The sequence below is a fragment of the Terrapene carolina genome, unplaced genomic scaffold, assembly GCF_002925995.2.
Source record: "Terrapene carolina triunguis isolate 2854851 unplaced genomic scaffold, T_m_triunguis-2.0 Scaffold141, whole genome shotgun sequence".
NCBI lineage: Eukaryota > Metazoa > Chordata > Testudines > Emydidae > Terrapene > Terrapene triunguis.
In genome coordinates, this window is record NW_020664492.1 from 3,799,366 (window position 1) to 3,822,155 (window position 22,790).

The 22,790-nt window shown below is 41.7% G+C and overlaps 1 protein-coding gene across 4 annotated transcripts in view; it reads left to right on the forward strand.

Annotated features, from left to right (window-relative positions):
- The window catches only part of LOC113406844 (wiskott-Aldrich syndrome protein family member 3-like), a 163,099-nt gene that overhangs the window by 95,537 nt on the left and 44,772 nt on the right, over window positions 1-22,790 (forward strand). For 3 of the 4 annotated variants that reach the window (XM_029911990.1, XM_029911988.1, XM_029911989.1), the window contains exon 1: window positions 7,961-8,046. The exons of the other annotated variant lie outside the window; for it this stretch is intronic. The gene's annotated coding sequence lies outside the window, so the exon portion shown is untranslated. Of the gene's footprint in view, window positions 1-7,960; window positions 8,047-22,790 lie in introns of those variants that run through there. 4 annotated transcript variants of the gene reach the window in all.

Genomic DNA, 22,790 nt, shown 5'->3' on the forward strand with positions numbered 1-22,790 from the left:
GCGGGCTTTGCTCACCTGTCCCCGTCGAACCTAGTTTAAAGCCCTCCAAAGATGTTGGAGACTTTAATTTTATAATGGATAATGGTTTTCATCTCTCTGTCTGTAAAGCCAGGCAGCCTTAGTACCAGGAGTCAAACTGAATAGGCTTGATTGGGATGTGTATGTAAAAATTATAACACATTGAAACCTATATATGACCTAAAAATGTGATTTTAAGATTCTATACCATATGATTTACAAGGGGTAGGCACAAAACCCATCTCCCTTTGTGACACTAAGCACCCTGTATTCACACCCTACACCAGTGGTTCTCAGACTTTTGTACTGGTGACCCCTTTCACATAGCAAGCCACTGAGTGCAACCCCTCTTATAAATTAAAAACACTTTTTAATATATTTAACACTATTATAAATGCTGGAGGCAAAGCAAGGTTTGGGGTGGAGGCTGACAGCTTGCAATCCCCATGTAATAACCTCGCGACCCCCTCAGGGGTCCCAACCCCCAGTTTGAGACGCCCTGCCCTACACACTATTGTAATAATCGTTGATCATTAATATTCTTGCATGAAGTATGTACACGATGTGTATTAAGTATTATAAAAGTGTATAGCGTGTGGTCTTTTCTGGAAGCTAACAACACACTGATAATTTAATATTGTGAAATGTATGTATTAACACTGTATCAGGAAATATGGATACTTAATTATATTATGCTTTAAAGTCTGTGGCCAAACAGATAAGAAACAGGTTCCCTCCCAGACAGGAAAAGGCAGCTATTTATCTGTCTCCTATGTAAATTAAGCACAGTGGAATCAAAACAGTGGACGCTCCATTTACATACAGGGGGATGGGAAGCCCACAAAATGGGGAAAAGCAGCATGAGGTCATCCTGCCTCTTGAAACCAAGTAATTGAACCTTGGAATATATAAGCACAGACAGAAACCCTCTTTGGCATCTATCATTAGACAGACACAAAGGAGAAGAGCTCTTGCAAGCTGAGAAAGCTGGGTCCTTCCACCACGTGGGGAGCGGGGAGGATTTGAAGTTTCTGGAAACAGAATATAGGTGAGAAACCATCTTGAATAAAGCCTGTACTTTGTTAGATTAGATTAATTTAAATGCGTGTGTTTTCACTTTTATTTGCTTGTAACCCTTTAACTTTATTCATTTTACCTGGCATCACTTAACCTATGTCCTGTTCTTAATACATTTGTTTTATTTACTATAAACTAATACAGTGCTGTGTTTAAATGGAAGCGTGTATTTACCCCAGTTCAATTAATAAGATGTGATATGTTTTTGTGTCTTTAGGGAAACAAATGAACCTTATTATTTCTCTGAACTGTCCAGGAGAGAGCTGGACTTTGCAGAACACACAGTTTTGGGAAAATTTGGGACTAGGAGTGTGTTGGGATCATCTTGCTGGTTGTTAACCAAGCCTGGTGGAAGCCAGAGTAGAGCAGTGGGGCTGTAGACAGGCTGCTAGAGTCAGAGTTGCTGAGCCAGAGCTCTCTAGCATACCAGGGCTTCAAGGTGTGACCTGCATACTTGTAAACTGGTTGTGAGCCTCCCAGACTGGCAGCTAGAGCAGGAAAGCATTGGAAGGCATCCAGACTTGCAGGGCAAGTGATGACACAACTCCTCATTGCACTCCTAACTCTGTGACACTCATCTGAAAGCAAGCCTGCCTGGCTTTCTATAGCCAGCATGTTGTTTTTATAGTGCCGACGGATTGAGAAATTGGATTTTAAACTCATTACTTGTCTAGGACTGAATATTGTCCATTCTGGACTTGAGCTTTGTTATTTTGGTGAACGTCTATATGTGGAGGTTTAGATAGAAATACTTCCCTACTGGACTGGCTTTTTTAAAAAAAAAAAAAAACCCCAATGCAGTGACTGATGGAAGTTGTTTAGAGATATGGAGTATCGGCAGTAGTCCTGGATGAGATGGATTAGAGAATAAGGTAAAGGGGAAGTGGGCAAAGGTGCATGTAAATGGAGTTTATCACAAGGTCCTCTATTTATCAAATATGTCACTGGCCATGTATGTACGAAGGGAGAAGGGACCCAATAATGGTCCAACTAGGGCATTTTTTGGGCCAATTTTTAAAATGTTAAAAACAGAAGGGATGTTTTTAAATAGAATATATTTCAGCACCTTAAAACCTACCTCAGAAAAGGTATGATAACCCAGTAACCTAAGACACAATGGGATCTCAAAGTATTTTCTTTTTAGCATCCTAGAGAACTTCTTGATTGCAGTAGTCAAATATATAAAAGTTATATGACCATCTGCGTGTGCTAATCAAACTAGATACCTGGTAGAATGTCTCAGCTATGAGAAGGAGCCAAAAGGGTGGCAAGAATTCAAACTGGAACAGGTGTAGAGAAAGGCTACTTGGAAGATCAGGAGAATAGAGAGCCTGCTTTATGAGAGGTGACTGAAGAGATTGGCTTGTTTAGCCAGTGAAATGAAAGCTGAGAGGAGATATGATTGCTCTCCATAAATACATCTGGGGGATAAACACCATGAAGGGAGAAGATCTATTTAAGATAAAGGACAATGTTGACACAAGAGCAAATGGGTATAAACTGGCCATGAGTAAATTTTGTCTGGATATTAGAAGACACTTTCTAACCACTGGAGAAGTGAGGTTCTGAAATAGCCTTCCAATAGGAGTAGTGGGGGCAAACAACATAACTGGTTTCAGGATAGAGCTTAAGTTTATGAATGGGGTTGTATGATAAAATTACCTGCAATAACAGGGGACTGGACTTGATGACCCAGGAGGTCCGTTCCAGTCCTATATTCTTGTCTTCTTAAGAAGACTAAACTTTTATGGCACAGTAATGGAATATACAACTAAATTTGCATATTTTCTCTCTCAAATCAGTTTCTTATGATTGACTGTCAGGTGCTAATTACACTTGATTTTTTTTTATTGTTCACTGAGGAATTAATGCAGATTATTCACAGCATAAAAATCTTACTGTTATGAATGGATGTAAATGGAAATTCCTTCATATTTGGCTGTTTGCAGTTAACTAGTTTACAGATGTTTGGCCAATTTTCAGGTGTTTTGTGATATTAGAAGTAGAAAATTTTGTCAGGGATTTTAAAAATAAAATTATTGATCATCTTTTAAACTTATGTTAAATAAAATGTGTAGGAGATACAAAACTGAAATACATAAGTATTTGCATGATCTCTCTAAGCTTACAAAAATACAAAATATTGATATTGTTGGTGAAGTTTGAAATGGAATTTTTAAGCGGTTAAACAGTGAAATTGTAACATTTTAAAAGAGCTTTTTCTAGGCAGTGAAGATTTTTAATAGTAATGAAAAGAGAACAAATTTGAGAGACGCAGATTGACATGAAGTACGTTCTAAAGTTCTGTGATCTAAAGAAGAAATATTCATGACCAAATATCATTTTGAATATAGTCGTGTTGATGTACTGTGCAGATACTCTAGGTAGGACTTGTGGTGTTACTTTAGTTTTTTCATTTTTCTTTTCAGCAGAGTTCATAGAATCATAGAACATCAGGGTTGGAAGGGACCTCAGGAGGTCCAGCCCTCTGCTCAAAGCAGGACCAATCCCCAACTAAATCATCCCAGCCAGGGCTTTGTCAAGTCTGACCTTAAAAACCTCTAAGGAAGGCGATTCCACCATCTCTACCAATGTCGAATAGAGGGGAATGATCACGTCCCTCGATTTGCTGGCAGTGCCCCTACTTATACAGCCCAAAATGCCATGAGCCTTCTTGGCAACAAGGGCACACTGTTGACTCATATCCAGCTTCTCGTCCACTGTAACCCCTAGGTCCTTTTCTGCAGAACTGCTGCCTAGCCATTCGGTCCCTAGTCTGTATCAGTGCATAGGATTCTTCCGTCCTAAGTGCAGGACTCTGCAGTTGTCCTTGTTGAACCTCATCAGATTTCTTTTGGCCCAATCCTCTAATTTGTCTAGGTCCCTTTGTATCCTATGCCTACCCTCCAGCGTATCTACCACTCCTCCCAGTTTAGTGTCATCTGCAAACTTGCTGAGGGTGCAGTTCATGCCATCCTCCAGATCATTAATGAAGATATTGAACAAAACCGGCTCCAGGACTGACCCTTGGGGCACTCCGCTTGATACCGGCTGCCAAGTAGACATGGAGCCATTGATCACTACCCGACGATCTAGCCAGCTTTCTGTCTACCTTATAGTCCATTCATCCAGCCCATGCTTCTTTAACTTGCTGGCAAGAATACTGTGGGAGACCGTATCGAAAGCTTTGCTAAAGTCATGGAATAACACATCCGCTGCTTTCCCCTCATACACAGAGCCAGTTATCTCATCATAGAAGGCAATTAGGTTACTCAGGCATGACTTGCCCTTGGTGAATCCATGCTGACTTATTCCTGATCACTTTCCTCTCCTTTAAGTGCATCAGAATTGATTCCTTGAGGACCTGTTCCATGATTTTTCCAGGGACTGAGGTGAGGCTGACTGGCCTGTAGTTCCCAGGATCCTCCTTCTTCCCTTTTTTAAAGATGTGCATTACATTAGCCTTTTTCCAGTCATCCGGGACCTCCCCCGATGGCCATGAGTTTTCAAAGATAATGGCCAATGGCTCTGCACTCACATCCACCAACTCCTTTAGCACCCTCGGATTCAGCGCATCCGGCTCCATGGACTTGTGCTCGTCCAGCTTTTCTAAATAGTCCTGAACCACTTCTTTCTCCACAGAGGGCTGGCCACCTCCTCTCCATGCTGTGCTGCCCAGTGCAGTAGTCTGGGAGCTGACCTTGTTCGTGAAGACAGGGGCAAAAAAAAGCATTGAGTACATTAGCCTTTCCCACATCCTCTGTCACTAGATTGCCTCCCTTATTCAGTAAGGGGCCCACACTTTCCTTGACTTTCTTCTTGTTGCTAACATACCTGAAGAAACCCAAGTGTGATTTGGCCTTCCTGATTTCACTCCTGCATGCCTGAGCAATATTTTTATACTCCTCCCTGGTCATTTGTCCAATCTTCCACTTCTCGTAAGCTTCTTTTTTGTGTTTAAGATCAGCAAGGATTTCACTGTTAAGCCAAGCTGGTCGCCTGCCATATTTACTATTCTTTCTACACATCGGGATGGTTTATTCCTGCAACCTCAATAAGGATTCTTTAAATTACAGCCAGCTCTCCTGGAGCTGTCAGAGTTGTCAGGTTCATTGTTACCACATTATCAGAATTAATTTACAGATAGTTTTCTAAAGACCTGTCTGTCCATGTATTCATGTTGATGGAGTGGGTTTATAGGACAGCTCTTCTGAGCAAAACTTTTAGTATGAAATCACTATCAAGAAAATGTTTTGGTCCAATCCAAAAGAAGATACTGAAGCAAACTCCTCATGGTTTGGCACAAGTTAAGATTAAACATTATGGAGTTGGGCTGGGAAAAGGAATAAAATTCAGGGGTTTAAAATTCTTTCTGGCAAAGATTAATTCAGTTAAAACTAATTTAAAACTGTTTTCTTCTACTGAATTTCTGGTAATATTAAAATGCTTGTAACATCCAAGTGATTAGTATTCCTATTTCCTTTTAAAGCTGCACACACAAAAGAGTGTAAACTTAAAGCATATATTGTAAAAATATTCACAGTACCAGCCATCTGACTTTTGTACTTTGTTAATGTTTAAGCCACAACTTCCTCTTTTTTCTGTGTAGTTTGTTAGTTGGTGTATTTATAAGATAAAGCTGACTGTGCAGCTTGTCCTAAAGTTGCTGTTTAGCTGGTTGGAACTGCAGTCTTTGCACAGTAAAGGCTGCCATACCTCTTAAATAGGCATTAATAATAATGAATTATTGTAACTCAGAGGGATGAGTTGATGTTGGATTGAGACTCTTTCCAGGAAGTTGCTTAATCTGAAGCCTGTGAATATCCTATAGTTTACTGTGTAGATAAACTAGGGCTGGCAAGCGATTGAAAATATAAATCGTGATTAATCGCACTGTTAATAATCGAATACCATTTATTTAAATATTTTGGGATGTTTTCTATATTTTCAAATATATTGATTTCAATTACAACACAGAATACAATGTTTACAGTGTTCACTTTATATTTATTTTTGATTAAAAGTATTTGAACTGTAAAAAAACAAAAGAAATAGTATTTTTCCACTTACCTGATACAAGTACTGTAGTGCAGTCTCTTTATTGTGGAAGTTGAACTTACTAATGTAGAATTATGCACAAAAAAACTGCATTAAAAATAAAACAATATAAAATTTTAGAGCCTGCAAGTCCACTCAGTCCTACTTCTTTTTCAGACAATCACTCAGACAAACAAGTTTGTTTACATTTGCAGGAGATAATGCTGCCTGCTTCTTGTTTACAATGTCACCTGAAAGTGAGAACAGGCATTCTCATGGCACTGTTGTAGTTGGCGTTGCAAGATATTTACGTGCCAGATGCGATATAGATTAACCCAGATAATTAGAGCAATCATGGGAGAAAATGCACCCCTCTTTATAAGCCAATTATTTAAAAAATAATTCACTCCCTGCCAACCAATCATGGATTCCTTCCAGTGATCCTCAAGGAATGATATAATAAAAATACTAACCAACTCTTAAAACCCTTAAAAAATACAAATATATATGCAAAAAAAAAAAAAAAAAAAAGTGGGACTTAAGGTTCACCTTATAAACACCACAAAAATACCAAACCACTGGGGAATAGGGGTTACAATAGAGGGGCAGTCATCATGAGGAATCCCCTAGCTACCACCTGAGCTGGAACAAGGGCTGTACCGGGGACAGGATTGTGCCCAGACTAGGAAGGTGTCCAGTCTGTGAAAAAAGCTTATTGAAACATCTCTGAGGGTGAGATTTTATCTGTATTCAGTCTTATTACTGTATTAGACCTTAGATTTGATGGGATTCGTGCTCTTTCTGAATAGGGCTTATACTGTCCCTATGAAGGTTGTGTGCAGTGTTGTAGCTGTGTCGGTCCCAGGATATTAGACACACAAAGCAGGTGAGGTAATATCTTTTACTGGACCAACTTCTTTGGTGAGAGACAAGCTTTTGAGCCTACCTAGAGCTCTTCTTCAGGCCTCACCCACCTTATCTTCCTAGGAAGGTTAACTTTTTCATCCCTAGATATTAAAAACTTAATCTCAAGTGCCACCTTAGTTATTTTGCCTTTTGAAATGCATCAGTTTACATTAAATTGCAAGTGTTTAAAAAAAACAGTAGCCGGCTGGGGGGACTGGTCTCCTTTAACTCCCATACATTGGCTTTAGTCTTCCCCCTAATTAATTACTCCATTGTGTCAGATCTTCAAAGGAGACTATGCAGGCCACTTTTACATCTGCTATTGTCCTGAAAATAGTTCAGACAGCACCTAAACCTCCATAGCAGAGTCTGCAATGTTGAAGGCTTGGGGAGGCAGGCGGAGAGCAGAATTACTGTCCGTTAGACGGGAACGTTGGGTTTAAAGCTGCCCTCCCTCCTCAGATATTCAGTGGCTGAGGAGGAGTATATGTTTTGGGAAGAGAGGTGAAGCTGTAGCCCTGGTTCTTTCAGTATCTTTTTAGCTGCTCCCTCCATGTAGAGCCATTGCTCACAGCTGCATGAGATCCTTTCCATAACTCCATCTGACCAGCTGATTGGCTGAAAAGCTAAGTGGAACTGAGCCCTCCCCCCAGCCCTCCCAACATGCACATTTAGCACTGATTCTGGCAGAGCAGAATTGCAGGGTCAGCTGTAAACCAGTACATTATTCACAGATGGTCTGCTAATTTAAAGCTCTGCTATTTCATGAGTTTTCATGAGGGGTTTTCATTTCCAAAACTGCTTTTAAAAAATTAGAGGTTCTGATTGTGTTTAAAAAAAAAGTAAGTTTCCAAAAAATACTTTAATTAGATTTTTTAAATGTTGAAAGTTGATTTTAATATTTTTCTGACTTTTCAGTGTTATCCGTGGTAATCTCCAGGATCTGCAGGAACGTAAGCTAAGATTTTGATGACCCTAGCTGGAGAAAGTTGCTGAAGCCTCACTTTAGTAAGTGATTATTTGGAAACACAGTTTGCCTTTGTTTCTAAGTTTAATTTCAGGAACATTTCTATCCTGCCAGCTCAGTGGAGATCCATTGACACAACATCTGATTTCATGGAGCACAGCTTTTCAGCCTTGAAGTCTTGAAAAAGTCTTTTCTCCTAAAAATCCCAACTGAATTATTCAGTCTGAGGTTTCTGTTGGGTTTATAATGGCTTATTTATCTCATAATGGGAGTTAGTGTATATGTAGCTACAAAAGCATTTGAAAATGCAGCATATGTGTCTTTATTTTACTATACTGCAAGGCCAGGCTCACTTGTTACTTTCAATGGTGCTTCACCTGTGCCTGGCCTTGCCTTACATTTTCATTTTCTTTGAATTTTGAGACAGGAATCATTAAAATAAATGATTAGTGAGCTGCTTGTGTGCAGAACCTGTTGAAATCAGAACTTGAGATATTGGGAAGGAGGAAGATTTGTGGCAAACAAGCCAGAAATACCAAGGGAAATTGACTTGGCATCCACTTCACCCAACTATTGACTTTAACCTTTTACACCTTCTGTGTACTTGCATTGATTGTAAAATAGAAGAAAGCTCTAAGGAAGCCTGATTCTCCCCTACCCCCCGGGCAACTTCGTATCCATCTGTTTTAGGCTGCTATTCCTGCTGAAAGATATGCATGACTATCCTAATTTCATTTAAAAAGCCATTTTGAATACTGATGCGGAGGTTGGGGAAGGGAATGATTCAGCTGGATTGCTAATAAGCACTAAGCATGTTCATTGTTAGGTTATAATTCACTTCTGAGGGTGTTTATGGGGCTTGTTTACACTCAATATTTGACATCTTGTCATGTTGTCCTTAATTATTGTCATTTTATTTAACTGAATTGATGTAAATTGCATTTTAAATTATTGGATATATACAAAGGGATTTGAGAGAAGAGCTTGTGTATCAAACCTCCTTTCCACACTTTTACTTAGCTTTGACTAGTCTTTCTTCCCTCCCCCTTTTTTCGAATAACCTAAACTCTCTCAAATATACTGTAGTTAGATTCCACAGATTTGCACTGGAATAGTCAAAACAGCTATTTTTATCTTTTAATAATGTATTTAAAATATTTTTACTTATGTCTCTTTACATGTATTTTTCTTTATGGATTATTGTTCTTTGGAGGTAGATTCCCTTTGTAGCAAAATATTGAACTTTTTTTTTTTTTCCCCACTGTTATTGTCAATGATTTTGTCATACGTGAACTGGTCTGTGCTCTATTCCACAGCTTGTATGAGTGTAGTGAACCTGGGATATATGCTTAGTTGGGAAATATATTTTAAAACAACTTCAAATGAAGATTTTTGCTAATACTAAAATGGCATGTAATGAGTGGGGGAGGGGGTGGAATCTAATCTATTGAGGAAATGTACAACTTTTTCCCTAAAATAAACACTACACTATTTTACTTTTTAAAAATGTTAGTTAGAGCTCAGCAAAAGCTAGGCATTTCTGTCCTGTGGAAAATTCAAGTACTTTGAAATAGTTTTGTATTGAATGGGGATGAAAGGCTGAAATATCAGAACTTCCTCTTCGAGTAGCATCCCTATGAGTTCTGTATTTCAGGTGCGCATGCCCCTCTGGAGACCTTCATTGGAGATTTTCCATTAGCAGTGTCCATTCAGCCTGCGCATGTGCTCTATACAACCTCGTGCCGCAGACCGAGGATGTATAGAGCTGCCTAGGTGAACTGCCCTTAGGTTCTTCTCTTTCTCCTTGGCCTGCGACAGAGCTGTAGCGCGTCCAGTGTGCACACCTTAGCATGTTACAAATGCTATCTCTCTTGTCGGGAGGCTATCCTGGTCAGTGACGGCCACTAAGTATATCCATTGCTTGGGAGAGTCCCATGTCTACCAAAAGTGTAACTTCTGCCTAGCTCTCAAATCTAGAGCATGGAAGAATCAAGAGATTAAATTGAGATTTCTGATGATGGAGTGTTCCCTTTGACCTGCTTCTGAGTCAGGTCAGAAGACCTCCACCTCCTGTACCTCTGTCTCTGGACTGACCCAGTGCCCCTTTGACCTTGGCCAAGGTGTCCCCTCAGAGGGGGAGACTTTGGAGGACTCAGGGAAAGCTCCAAAGAGGAGGAGCTCGGTTTCCATAAGGGGCTGGCTCCCAAAAGGCCATGGTTTCCCGCTAAGTTTGTGGCGTTAGAGACTTTGACCTCTCAACTCAGTACCATGGAGGTGAACAATTTTCCCTCCAGAGTTGTCAGGGCCAGGAGATCCTGGAGCACTAGGAGAAGTGCAGCTCCAGCAAGCCAAGCCTCTCCTTTCCCCCCAGACCATCATAACTAATATATTGAGATATACCTATCTCATAGAACTGGAAGGGACTTGAAAGGTCATCAAGTCCAGTCCCCTGCCTTCACTAGCAGGACCAAGTACTGTCCCTGACCATTGTGTGTGTGTGTGTGTGTGTGTGTGTGTGTGTGCACGCGCCCCAGATCCCTAAATGGCCCCCTCAAGGATTTAACTTACAACCCTGGGTTTAGCAGGCCAATGCTCAAACCACTGAGCTATCCCTCCCCTCCCACCCCCCCACCATCTGTAAAGGACAGGGAGGCCCAGGACATACACTCCTCTAGAATGGCCCTGTCTCCATCAGACTTACCATCAGTACCTGCAAAATTGAATCGCCAGACACCTTTGGCCCTGGCACCTACATGCTCCAGGTCAGTGGTACCATCCACCTCAACTGCTGCATCATTGACCTGGTGAACCTTGGGACAGATACAGTGATGGAGATCCAGGAGTACCCCAGATCACAGCTGGATGATCAGCCTGAAGCACAGGCAGAAACCTAACCTGTGGAGGGGAAACCATCCTGGGGGAACCATCTTGACAAACAGCAGCAAGCATATCTTCCCGTTTTGCCCAATACCTTTTTGAACAGGATCCTTCTGTATTTTGGGGATATGCCTCAGGGTAACATTCTCCAAAGTAAGGTCAGCCTACAGAAGTGCACATGCAATTACTAGCTAGCCATTGTTGCACCCACTTTAACTAGCCCACAGCCTACCTGGAATTTATCATCCTGTTCCCAAATTGGCAGAACAGACACCCTCCACCTGCTCCCATCATATCACAGGCCCAGGGGATTCTACGCAAAGGGGAAAAACTAAGTAAACATCTTATCTCCAAGCCCACAAAGACTGGAAATAGCCAATGGAAATGGAATTCCAAAACTGACGGAAAAGTAACATTTTATCAGTGTTGGCATGGAGACTACAACTTGGACAATAACTTGTTCTTTTCCCACAATAGTATTGGCATGAGAGAGAGGGAAGGGCATGGAAATGGCTAGCACATCACAGACACAACTGTTGTGGATGATAGAGTGGCAAACAACACTCCTGGAGCACAGGGCCTTTGAAGCCTTCCAGCTTTGAGCAACTTTGAATTTTGAATAGTTTTTGTTGTGTTTTTGTTTTGCATTTTTACTGTTCACAAGCTTCACATTCGACTTGGTGTATTCATTGCTACTGAAAATGTGTTTACATTCATGGTTCTGAATCTTGCAGCATTCCCTGAAATATGCATCATCACGGTCATAACAGCCACACATGCACAAAAAGGCTCCTGTTTACAAGCATTATATGACATTCACATATCATGCACTAAAAACTCAACAAGAAATGTGATATAACATACACACCAAGTCTGATTAACTCCTTTTACGAGGAAGTACACAAGAAAATGTGCACAGTCAGTAATGCTGATAAATGCCCTCTACAAAAGTATGTACGCTCTTCACAGGTGGCACCTATACTTGAACTATGAGTGTAATTTGGCTCTCACTCTGTGCCCTTGAGTAGTTGCATTATTTCATAGAGGCCTCCAATCAGGCCACTCAAAACATTCACCAGATCTGCCCACCACCATCCATTTGCAATGTTTTCTCCATTGCCTTCACAATAGTTGCACAAAACACAGCGAACAGCTGTCATAACGAAGATGTTTCTTATCAGGATGCTCCATCTAGTTTTCAGTTTTCCAAATGCATGTTCCAGTCATTCTGCAACTACTCAGAGCCTAGTTACAGTTCCTTTCTCCTATCCAGCTGTTCCATTAGAAGTTTCATAAGCTAAGGCATTAGAGGCTAAACTTAGTCTCCCGGAATAGGTGATGGAATGGCAATGCCACCAATGTTCAGTGATACAATAGGAGCAAAATTGACATTTGTCATTGGAGAAAACAGTCCAGATTTTCCAAAGAACCTGGTATCATGAACCTTTCCAGCCCACCCCCATAAATATTGGTGAACCTTCTGTGGTGATCAACTGGGCCTTGCCACACTGTAGAAAAATACCCCTTTCTGTTGTTGAACTCCATTGCTTCGTATGTGGTGGTGGGGGGGGGAGGAGTATCTGAATATGCAGATGGGTCCCATTCCTGGCCCCAGTACGAGTCAGGGCCCCCAAATGTGGAAACTAGTTATATCTGCTTGAGCGTTGCCCAGTCTTATGACCTGAGGGGAAAGAATCTTCTCGATAGCAGCGCACATCTCTACGACAACAGCTCTGACTGTTGATCCACCAATACCAAATTGGTTAGCTATGAACCAGTAGCAATCAAGGATTGTGAGCTTCTAGATGGCAATGGTCACGCACTTCTCCATGCTGAGGGTAGCTCTCATGTAGGTATCTGTTCTGCTGCTGTAGTTCTTTTGCCACTGCTGGTCATCCCAGGTCTGCCACACTGTTCTGTCCCACCAGTCAATGCTAATTAGCTGAGCCCAAAAGTGGCACTCCACTAAGTGAAGCTGCTGCAGGAAAAGATGGAAAAGTGTCTGGTTTGCTTCAGACACCACCTTCTCAGATTATTTTAATGCCCTGGTTCTGAATTTATTGTATAGTTCAGATATGCTAGCAGCAGCCTGTCATCACTGTGAAGACCACAGCAATCGCAAATGTTTCCTCTATGTGGCTTGACAGTGCTTTGAAAATGTGGCTGGATGATGGGATAAAATGAGAGGTATCATGGAAATTATTTAGTGCTGATCCCCGAGCCCCAGAATTCCATTGCCTTCCAGTGGGTATGCCACAATGTCCATAATATGTATAGCAGAGTGGTAGAGTAATGTCCCAGGGGATATCTGACGAGAATACTGAGTTCTGATGTTGAAACACTGCAGTGTTGTGTGGCCTCAGTGATAAGAGGCAAAGGTACCTTAATCATGGGAAAACAGTGTGGTGTGTGTGCTCAAGCAATTCTTGTTGCAGATTGCTTAACACAGGTGCACAAAATCCTCAGCAAGTTTCAAATGTAGAAATGCCCTCATTTCCAGAAGTTGAAATTATTGAAAATTGCTTTTTGGGTCCAATTCTCAACTTGGTAGAAACATCAGGTTGATGGAGAAAGTGGCAATATGTGAGACAGACTTTCCTGCCCACCCCCAAAAAGAGAAATAAAAGAAACAGTAACCAGAAGGGGTATGGAGTAGAGCTTAGCAAAAATCAGAATTTCTAATTTATGTGAAACTTCAGTATTTTGACATTTGTTTTCATCATGAATCAGGAAGAAAAATCTAAATAGTTTTTTTGTGGAATGCAAAGTTTGAGGTAAAATCCTTTGAAATGTTGAAACATTTTGTTTTGGAACAATTTGACATTAAACTGTGTTCACATGTCTTGTAATTTATGCCCCCTTTCTTCCCTGTGGGCCAGGGTCCCTGGCCAGACTTACCTCACCTTGTGATGCACAACAGTCACGGAACTCCCATGAAGCACTGAGTCGGTGCAGCCAGAATGGAGACTGCGGTGCATCATGAGATGTAGTCTAGCCAGGGAACCTGGCCCATTGCGGGAGGCAGGCGGAAAGGGGCACAAGACACTGCAGCAGCTCAAGCAAACACAGTTGAATTGACCCAAAACCATGGGTGGCGAGTCCTATGGGCCCATGGTGCCTGGGCACCAGGAATATTCCTGGCCCCAGGCCCAGCTCCAGCAATGTCTGAGGCCGGGTCTCTCCCTCGGCCCCGCCTTCCACCCCGCATGTCCCCCGGGCCATTTAAAACAGCCTGGGGCCCCCACTCACCACCGGCAGTGCAGCAGAGCTGAGCGGCTTCCTGCCTGCTCGCTCCATTTGGCTGCCGGCCCCTCCCTGCAGCCCCTGGGTGGGGTGGGTCTGTGTCCCACCCCAAGTGCCCCTGCGGCCAATGGGAAGTTGCGGGGGCAGTGCCTGGCAGTAGCAGCACGTGGAGACTCCTGGCCTGCCCTGCCTAGGAGCCTCAGGTAAGTACCACCCCCTCACCCCCTCCCAGAGCCTGCACCCCCCTTTCAGCCCCCAAACTCCCTCCCAGAGCCTACACCCCCTCCCTCCACCCCCATTCCCAAACTCCCTCCCAGAGCTTGCAACTTCTCCCTCCGTACCCCCTCCGGCCCCCAAACTCCCTTCCAGAGCCTGCACCCCTTCCCTCCATACCCCCTCTGGCCCCCAAGCTCCCTCCCAGAGCCTGCATCCCTCACCTCCTCCTGCACACCCACCCCCTGCCCTAGCCTCCGGAGCCTACACCCAGCACCCAAACTCTTTCCCAGAGCCTGCACCCCCACCCCTTCCCACACACCCTCTCCTGCCCCCAAACTCCCTCCCAGAGCCTGCACCCCAGACCCCCTCCCCACCCAAACTCCCTCCCAGAGCCCAACCTCTCACCTGTCCTGCACCCCAATCCCCTGCCCCAGCCCAGGGCCTCCACCCCAGACCTCATCCCCCCAACCCAAACTCCCTCTCAGAGCCTTAGGCAGGTGGGGGGTGGAGTTTGGGTGGGTGGGTGGGGGTTCTGGGCACCACCAAAATTTCTACAAACCTGCCACCCCTGCCCAAAACAAAATGTTCAAATGTGATTCAACAAACTGAAGTATTTCAAATCAGGTTGACCCAAACCAGAACAAAATACTTAGTTTTGCTTTTCCCAATAGAAAATTGAGAAACATCAGCAAAATTGACACTTTCCCATTGAACATTTCAGTTTTGCAGTAGCCACATTTTCTGTTGAAAAAATGTTGAGAAGAAAAATTCCTCAACATCTCTAGTACTGAATTTAAAAGGGAAGACATTTTACAATTTTTTAAAAAGATGCTAAATCAGAATGAGGATAGGTCGTAAGTGTTAGTTTGAGCAGCTAGTGAAGACAGAAAACATAAATCAAATTAAAGACAGAGACGACCAAAGGATCGTCCGCTCTAGATCTTTTTTTATTTTTGTTTTGTCTAACTTCACTTTTTACCCAGGCTTTTACATAAGAATGGCCATACTGGGTCAGACCAAAGGTCCATCTAGCTCAGTATCCTGTCTTCCAACAGTGGCCATGCCAGGTGCCCCAGAGGGAATGAACAGAACAGATAATCATCAAGTGATCCCATCCCCGGTTGCCCATTCCCAGCTTCTGACAAACAGAGGCTAGGGACACCATCCCTGCCCATTCTGGCCAATATCCATTGATAGACCTATTGTCCTTTTAAGTTTAAGTAGCAAGGAAATAAAAATAGAAAACACGGTGTATCTACAGATCACTTTCAAAAGACAAAGGGAATTTATCAGGGGAAAAAAGAACCCTTCACCATTTTCCTGCAGATGTTTTAAGTTAGGGTTAATTGCAATGCTGAGAATCAAAAGGAAGCTTCCATTGATTTTACTGCTGGTTAGCTTAAGGTCTTCTGAGGATTTAAACTGCACATTTTCATTGCAGTGTAGATCTTAAAGACCTTAACATTCTGTGGTTGTCACAATGGTCTTGACCCAGACAGATATTCCAAGCACTTGAAATCCAATAAGACAGTGTTAAATAGGATCAATATAAGTCAACTCTGCAGTTTACATCTGTTAAAACATTCTGACATTTTTAGTTTCTGGAGTACTCTTATTTTTCCAGCATAGACAACAGCTTTAGGTAAATTCTAAACTATCTTTGAAATATGTATGGACTTCAGTCTGTATTGCACTATAAATAATAGTAGTATTGCAGGCTCATACATGCAATTTGTTGGCATGTGTTAAATTCTCCATCACAAGATTTATGTTATCAGTAAATTCCCCAACATAACATTAAAAATACATAGTAAACAGTAGATGAGTTGCTTATATTTATCGCATTACACAATTGCAAGAACACTGTAATTTAGATAAGAAAAATGATCCCTCCCACAGTTCAATAAAATTGAAATGCAAGAATTTATATTTCATTACTTTGATTTTTGTTATGGGTTCTTAAGATGTGCAATTTGTATCCTTCAAAGGAGCACACTTAAACATTCACAGCTATACTCTAACATTTTTTTTTAAGAAGTTGAGCATTATCCAAACTCCCTCTTAATGATCCTGTGCTCTTTCTGTCTTTCATTGGTCATCATTTCAGATTATAATGGTATTTGTGTGCCAACAGCCATAGCACCCTGGATTGTATTCTTGTCAGATCTAATGAAATAAGGAGGGTCGAGCTAGGACAATACTTATATAGGAAAAGGAACTTTTCCCAGGAAAAAGTCACTATGCTGCATTGAGTATTTGTGTCACTTTCCCTTTGTCAGTATTTGACCAGTGCCCCTCGAATAGTATGAGGGGAACGCTGTATGCTGCAAGAGTTAGTTCTTTTGGTGAGATGGAAAAATTAGGTGTTCATTACAAATCTTACAGTTCTTTTTAATGGAGAAGGGATGTAACTCTGCTGTGCTAGGTTAAATCCAATTTGGATAATTATATTTTGCATTCCTGAAATTATGCATGAGGTTTCAGTTGGATACTTTGGTTTTCTTACCTGAAATATGTATGTAGTATTGTTGTGTGCTGTGAAATAGTTATGATGTTTCAACCCAATAATAGCTAAAATTCAATGTTGGGCAAAAGGATCCTTTGAGAAATTGAGCAGGTATGGTAACGGGACAGGATTTCTTAGTATCTCAGTGCACAAGGGCATTGGAACCACAGATTATTTTAGGGCTAGATGCAGCTGACATGTTTCCACAATGCCGCTGCTGCTAGATACAAATGGGAACAGGGAGAACGAATGGTAGGTAGGCAGAAGAACCATCCACTCCCCTAAAGATGCAGCCAGTAGCATTTGTTAACAGGAGCGGACTGACTGTTGGCCCGCTGAAGAAGCAAAATGTGGGAGTAGGGCCAGCAGGTCCCCTCCTAAGACTTCAGCATGAAGAAGGAATAAAAGACTTCTGAGTTGCCACCCAGAAGCTGAGAATCAAGGTAAAGGAAAGATGTCATGGGGAGAGGGAAAGAGTTTTGTGAGGAGGGGGTGAAGCCAGTGCTGGCTGAAATCATACATAACATAAGAACGGCCATACTGGGTCAGACCAAAGGTCCATCTAGCCCAGTATCCTGTCTTCCAACAGTGGCCAATGCCAGGTGCCCCAGAGGGGATGAACAGAACAGGTAATCATCAAGTGATCCATCCCATCTCCCATTCCCAGCTTCTGACAAACAGAGGCTAGGGACACCATCGTCAACCCCACCAGCAATTCACTTCTTTGCTACCCTTTCTAGAGACTAAGGAAAAGAAGCCATGGTGGATTTAGGATCTGCACTCTCTCTTTTCATGGAGGGGGGAGTCTTCATAGTTGGAGAGAGAGGGGGGACCAGGCTGCTTACTGAAATGAAGTGTGGGGGAAGAGACACCAGCAAACTGGGGAAAAGAAACCCTGTTAGCCCCTAAATGCCTCCTCAGAATCCCGATAGCTGCAAATTTTGTGAACCGACCCCCATCATGAGAGAGAACCATCTAGATATTGTCTGCTCTAATTTTCCTTATTGGCAAAAACAAACAAAATCCTCCCACTATTCTAAATACTAGCACCATCGGGTATATACCACCAGTAAAACCTCCAGTAATAAAACTGAATTATTTATCCCTTTAAAGGAGAATTACATTTTTTAAAAAATTCATAATTGTCTCTGTTGCATCTATATCAAGTAAAGACTTTTTCCCACTAATTTCCAGCTTGACCTATACAAGTAAACTGTAGTAGGCAACACACATCATGTGAACCACTTATGTTGTGTAACTTGTACCCTAATAAGCAGGAGATGTGTGGAATAGCAAGACTCCTTTCCTCAGGTTGGGGAGGGTTCTGTGGCCCAGGGAAGGTGTTTTACTATCCTGCCAGCCCTCTATTGCAGTAAGTTACTGACTGCACAGCCAGTAGATTATGCACAGCGTTGCATCAGTATAGGCTACCTACTGCATTCACATAGTGGGTGAATTCTTACATTTCATTTTAACTGAGTTTTACCTTAAAAATTACTAAACCAGTTTTGTTCAGAATTAATCAAAGGAGATGTCCAGAGACATGCAAAGTTTGCAATTATAAACTTCAGTCATTTTTGCGTAATTAGAGAGTTTATAGTCAAAGGGGGAAACTTTTTTCATGCTTGTCTAACTCAAAGAGCAAAATCACTTCACCCATTTAGCTTTCCAGAATTATTTGTCTTTGATCTGAGACGAAGCGTGGAAAATTGCATCCCAAAAGGATCCTGAATGCACCTTCCTTTAAGCTCCCTCTCAAATAAATCAGAAGACTGTTACCTTGAATACCTTATCTGAGCGCAGTTGCAGTTGCCTGCCTGCCAGAATGAGTCTCTCAGACATTCAGGAGAAAGACGGGGTATGGAGGGGGATATTGAAGGATGTGTCTATACCCCTTCCCCCATTCTGTGTCTGATATATTTAGATTTTAAGCTCTTTGGGGCAGGGATGGACTGTCTTACTGCTCTGTTTGTACAGTGTCTAGCACAATGGGGTCCTGCTTTATGACTAGAGCTCCTAGGTACTATGATAATACAGATATATTAGAAGTAAGTGGAAGACCAAGAACAGAGTAGGCCATTAATCAGTGATGAGTTAAAGGCAATAATAGAAAATATGGAAATGGCAAAAGTACTAAATGACATTTTTTTGTTTTCACCAAAAAGGTTAGTAGCAATTGGATGTCTAACATAGTGAATGCCAGTGAAAATGAGGTAGGATCTGAGGCTAAAATAGGAAAGGAACAAGTTAAAAATTACTTAAACAAGCTAAAAGCGACAGAGTCCCATTTATAGACTAACAGACGAATTGGAGCATAAGCTTTCGTGGGTGAATACCCACTTCGTTCGCTTATGCTCCAATATGTCTGTTAGTCTATAAGGTGCCACAGGACTCTTTGTCGTTTTTTACAGATCCAGACTAACACGGCTACCCCTCTGATACTTAGACAAGCTAGATGTCTTCAAATCAGCAGGACCTGATAAAATCTATCCTAGAACTCTCAAGAAGCCGACTAAGGAAATATCTGAGCCATTAGCAATTATTTTCAAAAACTCATGCAAGATGGGAGAGAGTCCAGAGAACTGGAAGAGTCTCTGGAAAACAGTTCCCAGAGAGTAGTTATCAGTGATTCACAGTCAAACTGGAAGGGCATATCAAGTGGGGTCGGTGACGGGTTGCCCCCGGGGCACCACGTGGAACTGGGGTATCACTGAGCCTACCTGACCCACCAACCTGGGGTCCCTTTACATTGTATTGCTGAGGCAAGCCAGCCAAGCCCTTTCTCAGGCTTCAGACTGCACTTAACCAGCACACATACAGGTAGGGACACACCCAGCTGCGGCTATACACACAGATGCTGAGATCAGCTCTGCATGGGAAGGCTCAGCTAAGGAACTGCCCGATACGCAAGTGCACAACCTCCTCTGGAGTGTAAATCCAAAATTATACTGTCTTGTGCTGCACAGAGAACTGTACAGCGTAAGCTCATAACATTTGCCCCCTCCCTCAATGTAGAGGAAGATATGCAACAGCTTCACCACCCTCCTCCAGTTATGATTTCCACACACTGGTTTTAGATAAAACAAAAACAAGTTTATTAACTACAAAAGATAGATTTTAAATAAGTGATAGCAAACTGATCAAAGCAGATTACCTTAGTAAACAAAACTGCAAACTGAGCTTAACATACTGAATAGGTAGGATATGAATTAGCAAATTCTCATCCTGAGTGATAAACAGGCTGGCAGATTCCTAAGGCACAAGCTGCCTTGGCTTTCCCAGGTTTTCATACACAGGCTAAAAATCCTGCTAGCCTGAGGCCATACCTTCCCATAGTTCAGTCCTTGTTTCTCAGGTGTTTCCAGGTGTGGTGTTGTAGGGAGAGTGAGGTACCATCATGAGGTCATTGTCCTGCTTCTATATATTCTTCCCACTTGTTGAAAAGCTATTTTGCTGTGACCTGGGTCAAACAGTTCCCACTGTGTAGTGCTATCTCTGAGAGGTTTCTATTGAGACGGTTCGTGGGGTAATCCTTGTGTGCATTTCCTCACTAAGCCATTAATGTTGTTTGGCCTTTTTACTGTTGTACCTGAAAGGCTGCTTGTGGGTGTTTTCAATCTCACAACATGTTTCAGTAACACATAAATAGCCAAACTTTATAAATTCACATATGACGGTAGCACACACAGTCCACGAGATATTAATGTCTAGCAGATCAAGACCTTTAGAATGATACCTCACAAGGCATACTTTGTACAAAACATATCCTAATTATATGACAGTGATGAATACTGGGGTGCCGGGGTGTCTCAGGGTCCCACAGAAATCAGTTCTGGGTCCGGTTCTGTTCAATGTCTTCATCAATGATTTAGATAATGTCATAGAGAGTACACTTATAACGTTTGAGGACGATACCAAGCTGGGAGGGGTTGCAAGTGCTTTGGAGGATAAAATTAAAATTTACATGATCTGGAGAAATGGTCTGAAGTAAATAGGATGAAATTCAATAAAGACCAATGCAAAGTACTCCTCTTAGGAAGGAACAATCAATTGCACACATACAAAATGGGAAATGACTGCTTAGAAGGGAGTATTGCAGAAAAGGATCTGGGGGCTATAGTGGATCACAAGCTAAATATAAGTGAACATTGTAACACTGTTACAAAAAAAAAAAAAAGTGATCATCATCCTGGGATGTATTTGCAGGAGTCTTGTAAGCAAGACAGAAGAAGTAATTCTTCCGCTCTACTCCACACTGATAAGGCCTCAACTGGAGTATTGTGTCCAGTTCTGGGTGCCACATTTCAGGAAAGATGTGGACAAATGAGAGAAAGTCCAGAGGACAACAAAAATGATTAAAGGTCTAGAAAACATGACCTATAAGGGAAGATTGAAAACATTGGGTTTTGATTTGGAGGAGAGAAGACTGAGGGAGGATAAAACAGTTTTCAAGTACATAATAGGTTGTTACAAGGAGGAGGGAGAAAAATTGTTTTGCTTAACCTCTGAGGACAGGACAAGAAGCAATGAGCTTAAATTGCAGCAGGGATGGTTTAGATTGGACACGAAGAAAAAGTTTCTAACTGTCAGGGTGGTTAAGAACTGTAAGAAATTGCCTAGGGACATTGTGGAATCTCTGTCACGGGAGGTTTTTAAGAACAGGCTAGACAAAGACCTGTCAGGAATGGTCTAGTTATTATGTAGTCTGCCTTGAGTGCAGGGGACTGGACTAGATGACCTCCTGAGGTCCGTTCCAGTCCTATACTTCTATGATTCTATGATATTGTGTAGGTGGTCCAGGGTATTGGAAGGGGATAAGGGATTGGGGAGGAATGGAGGGGTTGCAGAAGAGAATTAAGGTTTCCAGTCTCTCCTCCACTGCTTTATAATGTTTCATTCAGTCTGACCCCACCCAGTGTACGGTTGCCCAGTGTTGCAAAAATATATGTAATGTTCAAAATAAATTTGAGATTGTCAAAATTCCATTTTTCATTCAAGAGTTTGGTTTCCAATAATCTTAGTAACTCTTTATTACCTTTACATACACTTTTGCCAGTTCTTAAAAAAGGAAATGTAAAAATGAAATACTATTGTTGTACAAGGTCCATTCCACCAGTATCTCAGGAGGCTGCTGAACAGCAATTACTAAAATTATATACAGTGTAGTTATAGCCCTGTCGGTCCCAAGATATTAGAGACAAAGTGAGTGAGGTAATATCTTTTATTCGACCAACTTCTGTCTCTCTCACCAACAGATGTCAGTCCAATAAAAGATAATACTTCACCCATCTTGTCTTGCTACTAAAATTAGACATTTAAAAATCAGCAGGTCCAGATAACTTGCATCACAGTTTTAGGAGCTCCTTGGATCGTTAATTTTGATTTTCAATAAGTCTTGGAATACTGGGGTTGTTCCAGAAGACTGGAAGAAAGCTAATGTTGTGCCAATATTTTAAAAAGGGTAAACGAGGAATCCTAGTAATTATAAGTCTGTCAGTCTAATATTGATCCCGGGCAAAATAGTGGAGTGGCTGATATGGGACTTGATTAATAAAGAATTAAAGGAGCGTAAAATAACTCATGCCAATCAACGTAGGTTTATGGAAAATAGAATCTGTCAGACTAACTTGATTTTTTGTGTGAGATTACAACTTTGGTTGATAAAGTTAATAGTGCTGATGTAATATACTTACACTTCTGTTTGACTAGGTACTGTGTGACATTTTAATTAAAAAATAGAACATAATAAAATTAATATGGTCTCTCTCTAATCTGGTCGCACAGGGTTCAGTTCTTAGCCCTACCCTAATTAACATTTTTATTAATGACCTGAAGAAAACATAAAATCATCACTGATAAAGTTTGCAGATGACAGAAAAATTAGGACAGTGGTAAATAATGATGAGCACAGTTCATTGATTTAGAGCAGGGGTCTCAGACATG